Genomic DNA, 5,563 nt, shown 5'->3' with positions numbered 1-5,563 from the left:
ACGGTAAATAGTGCTCTATCTAGGCCGTTTAGTCCGGTATGTCTACGCGCCACCTCTTTTTCCTTCATGGAAAGCATTGACGGTAAATAGTGCTCCATCCAGGCCGTTTGGTCCGGTGTGTCTACGAAAGCATTGACGGTACCTTTTCAGCGTCTCTTAGCCTGGCGGACTCTCCTCTGAGTACCTTTTCAGCGTCTCTTAGCCCCGCGAACTCTCGTCTGAGTACCTTTTCAGCGTCTCTTAGCCTCGCGAACTCTCGTCTGAGTACCTTTTCAGCGTCTCTTAGCCTCGCGAACTCTCGCCTGAGTACCTTTTCAGCGTCTCTTAGCCTCGCGAACTCTCGTCTGAGTACCTTTTCAGCGTCTCTTAGCCTCGCGAATTCTCGTAGCGCCTTTACTTTTAAGGTCGCGGTAATGTCGAACTTGATTTTACGGAGAGTATGATATTTCTTCTCTGTGGATACTAAGGTAGATGTAAAATGGATCCGTTAACTAAGATAACGGTTGGATCCATTCTATATCTACCTTAGTATTTAACCCTAGGGCTTAATATTCGAGTATGATCTCCTGGAATACTTCGTATGTGAACCGGCTCGAATGAATCTTCTTTCGAATCTCGTTTAGTTTTCGAAGGTTATACGTTACCCCTGCTTCTTTTTAGCGATCTTATTGTTATTGACTGCCTACTTCTTCATGGCGTAGTAGTGTTTAGGCTTATCTAGTTTCGATACCTTATAATGAAAGGGCTGTAGCCTTCGGTCCCCCGGTTTAAGGTATATACCCTCGAATATACTATACGGGATTTCATGGAGGCGCGTAACCGTTATCGACGTATAGATCGCTCTCTACGCTAATACCATTAACTCGCCTATATTACGGAAAGGGAGGTTCGGGGCGACGTTATAGGCTCTGAGTAACGCCTTAGCGTAGCGAGTCTGAGGTTCCTATACCCCTCCTCTTAAGCGTAAGGGCCTAAGCCCTAAGTAACGCCTCAGCGTAGCGAGTCTGAGGTTCCTACACCTCCTCCTCTTGAGCGCGAGGGTATGGGCTCTAAGTAACGCCTTAGCGTAGCGAGTCTAAGGTTCCTACACCTCCTCCTCTTGAGCGCGAGGGCCTAGGTAAGTATTTCGACGAGCGATAGTGATAGGGACACCCGGGGATTTCCTAGTGTATGTGATAGAGGTATCTAAATCTCTTTAGACGGTTTAATAATGGGCGCGTAAATGCGAAAATAGGTGTCGACTTAGTTTTCTCGGAGGGCGAGGAAGTTACGGCATGTTAATTTTTACTGGTATACTTTCTCTCCGTACGGCTATAGCTACGTCTATTCGCGCTGTTCGGTTTTCTCTTTTAGGTAGGTTTCTTAGGTATCTCGTTAAGGTTAGGGAGGGTAGTAAGTTCTCCTAATCTTTTTTATTAGTTTATCTAAGTATTAAAGTTAAGTATAGTTACCGTATATATCTCGGTATGTACTTAGTATAGTATTGATATTGTAGGTTTAGTATCGCGGAGCGTTCATTATTCGAATACCTAGATATCCTGCGTTTACCTATATACTCATTCATTTTGTTAAAGAGATTAGGGTGTAGAATGGATCCATTCTATAGCTAGGGTTGATAATGCTGTATAATATATCGAGTCCGCTGTTCGAATGTAGATCGAGTACGGGAGGGTGCGTGGTAAATGAAATGGGGAGCTACCTAGAGCGCGCTTAGAGGGGGTTACGCTGTAAATAAACTAATGGGTGAATTATCACGCTGTAAGCGGACTAATGGATGAATTGTCACGCTGTAAGCGAACCAATGGGTGAATTATCACGCTGTAAGCGGACCAATAGATGAATTGTCACGCTGTAAGCGAACCAATGGATGAATTGTCACGCTGGCTAGACTAGGCTACTTTAGTATTTAGTGCAGATAATGCTTGGCGGTATACGCTTCAACGCCTCGAGATAGGGTATTTTCAGACTTCGATATCTTAATAACGCGACTAGCTATAGAGATAGGGAGACCTACGTTAGATAGAGGAAGAAAAATAATATATAAATACCTATAATAAAAGAAAAATATCTAACGGAGAACGTTAACCTTAAGGAGTAGAAGAAGGATAGATTTTCCCGATCCTCGACTCGTCTTTTCCGACTAAGAGTCCTAACCATTATATTTCGAAAAAACCGAGGTAAAGGTCCTTCGTACTACGGGTAACGGTAGTAAGTAGCTATATTTAATTTTTTCGAGCTAAAGCGCTCGAGGCTAGGTATATAGGTTAGAGTAGACTTAGATTACATTTTTTGAGGGACGCCTATACGAAATTTTATAAAGGTAAAGGTACTTCTAAATTCCCGACTTAAGGGTCGAAAACTCCGACTAAAGAGTCGAAAAATGGAATGAGCTCCGAAAAAAAAGACTACTCCTTAGAAAAAAGAGACTATACCCTTAAAAAAAACGAGGCTTCTTAAGTCTCGTTAAAGTTAAGTTTAACGAGACCTAGTAACCCTCGAAAAAAACGAGGCTAGCCTCGTACGGTCGGGGGTGGAGTTCTAAGTCCCTACGTGATAAAACCTTAAATCGGTCTATAACTAAGTATATAACGCTATATAGTTTCCGCTCTAATTTCACGACCCTTACTTCGATTACTCTATAAATTAAGGTATAGATAGAACTAGAGTTTCTCTATCGATCGAGCGTAAAAAATGAACTTCGAAAATTTCTAGTTCGCGAGATATACTATGTTTTTCTTTCTATCGTTAAACTCGAGTAGGGTTACGACTATAATAGTAAAACTAGACTAAGGAGCTAGAAAATAAGAGTATATACTAGTATAATACGACTAGCGGATCGTAAAAACCGAAAAAACGAGCGAATTTCACGATGGGTACTAAGAGTTATTTAACTTTCTATTTCCTTAGTACCCATCGTATAAAAAATCTTAGTATCTTTCGATAGGTACCATCGAGTAGGGTAGTAGTAATATAGGAAGACTATCGAATAATACTATAGAAGAAAACTATCGAGGAAGGATGTCGAGGAAGGTAGTTAAGGAAGGTAGTCGAGGAAGGGTATCGAGGAAGGATATTAGATATCATTTAAGGCTATCGATAGCCTTAAATAGAAGATAGTCGAAGAAACTATCGAGGATAGATATAAAATAGTATTTGATCTTATAAATCGCCTTATATAGTCCCCTTACTAATACTAATACTATATCTTCTACTTTTAAATATCTACTTTAGTAAGGTCTAGTAACTCTTTTATAATATAGTATATTAGTTCAAGAAGGGTATAAGTTTTACGATAAGCGATATATAGCTATAAGAGGGAGGAAGGAGGTATTCGATTCGGCGGTATATATAGTTAATACGGGATAGATAGGTCGATTACCGTACGGGTTATTTCGTTAGGAGGCATCGTAAATAGAACGAGTAGAATGAATAGTACTACCCCGAGCTCGATACTACCTAACGAGACGATAGAGACCTCTTTCTCTCTCGATGGATATCCCCTCCCTCCGGTAGGGGGGGTTCCTCCCGTATCGTTTGATGTCGGGATAGCTAATAGAACTGGGCGCAGCGAATCGCGACCGCCATCGCGTTACTTATATTCTCCCCCTAGATCTAGAGGTAGTACTACTTACCGAGCTATTATTAATAGGCCGGGATATCACGGTACCGCCCGTAAAATCCCGTCAACTAGATCTCCTAGAACGTTACCGGACTCACTATCATCGATAAGAGAAGCGGCGCTATTACCCCTGGCTATGGATACGCCTTCTTAATATCCTCGCCCGTCGCGTAGAGTGCCTAACTGACCTAGCATCGGTAACAGCTATACGTCTCCGCCCGGAACCGGACGCCGTCCCGAAATCGCTCTACCGATGACCTGAGGTACGGCGCCGGCCTCGATGGACAGTCCCGCGTACCGTACGGCGACTATCGCACCCCGCCGCCGTTAAGCCAGTACTACGTATACCCGATCGCCATCTCGGAGAGCGATTATTCGAGCGATTACCGCTCGACCTCCTCGTATCGGGTACGCTCCCGGATCGCTAGCGCGCCTTCGCTATAACGGTTATACCGCGCCTAATCGGCGTCGTCCGTATATAACCTCGCGAGATCGCTTCCGTCGAGATATACGCTAAGAACCCGCCGGCGACACCCGGTACTAATAATATAGCGGAGCATCACTCCGTACTCGATACCGAGCTCACCGGGGGGGTGCCGGAGCGGGAGCTCGGCCGCCTACTTAGTAACTAAGATAATCGAGTCTACTATCTCTCCCGCGCGCCCTCTACGGCTACTCTCTTAGGTAAAGTTAACGACGCTCTACGGGACGTCTACGTGGAGAATGAATACGATGCCGGCGATGTCGATACCGGTACCGAGGGCGGACGTCGCTACGATGATGTCCCTATACTAGAGCTATCGCTATATCCGCTCCTCGCGATCCGGCACCCGGAAGTGGTAGTAGAGATACTGAAGTTCCTCCGCGAGCCGTTTATACTGGATGATCGATTTAGAGTATACTACCCCCTTCTACTTTTACGCCATTAAATGTCTCTACCGCCGTACGTAGATCGCTACCGCCGCGTCGATAATGGTCCCCGCTCGATATATCTATACGTAGTAGCGGTATCGGGGTCGAATAGTAGATGTACGAATAACGCGAGTAGTCTAGACCGCTATACTGTTTTCTAGCTTAACGATGCGCCGGGGCGGTAATGTCGCCGTCAGTAAGTAAATCGGATATAATAGCTTACGAACCCGCCGAACCGCGTTAAGTTTCTTCCGCTAGTAGCTGTCGGTAAACGTAGTGTAGTACTCGTCTACGAAAATACGTCGAAGGAGCCCATACTCGACGAGTATCCGAGCCTAGTTTATAAAGTCCCCTCGCTCGACTATATCGGTACTAACTACGATAACGCGGGCGGGATTAGTCTCCTCCGCCTTCTACTCGAAGTAATTAAGCTAGGCTTATCGGAAACGCGCTACGACGTTATCGATTAGTATACGAAATGGCGCGATAAAGATCGTGACTCCGTTACGTTCGAGTACGACGGGGAGTATAGCGAGGAGTGTCTTCCTACCCCCCGTAGGGAGTATAATAGTAACGGGAGTCTCCCCCTATAAGATAGCTAAAACTCCTTCTTCCTACTCCCGCGAGGTGAATTAGATAGGGCCATCCCCGAGAAGACGGTATATAGCCCGGTCGATGGCCGTAGAGTCAGGTATAGAATCGGTTAATATTATAGTCGAAGTACCGTCGACGGTGTCGAATAACGCTCGCTATCGTAGTAACGGCGCGGAGACTTCCTATAAATCACGTATAGGTCGCTTAAGTCGCCCGTAGCGGGGAAGAGCGACGGCGGGGGGGCGAGAGAGACCGTAGCGGTCGGGAACTAAATCGCGGGCGTGACTGGCGAGCCCTAAGAATTAATGCTAACCTTCGCTAAGCGGTCGAAATGTCTCGATGGAACGGACGGTTAAATACTTTATAATGTCGGATGGCACCCCGTAGCGGCTCGCGCCTATAGTCTCGCTACGCCCGCTCTATAGCTCGAGTCCGTCC

The sequence above is a fragment of the Fonsecaea pedrosoi genome, assembly GCF_000835455.1.
Source record: "Fonsecaea pedrosoi CBS 271.37 unplaced genomic scaffold supercont1.2, whole genome shotgun sequence".
In the NCBI taxonomy this organism is placed as follows: Eukaryota; Fungi; Ascomycota; class Eurotiomycetes; order Chaetothyriales; family Herpotrichiellaceae; genus Fonsecaea; species Fonsecaea pedrosoi.
The sequence above is the reverse complement of the archived record's forward strand: the minus strand, read 5'-3'. Positions refer to the sequence as shown.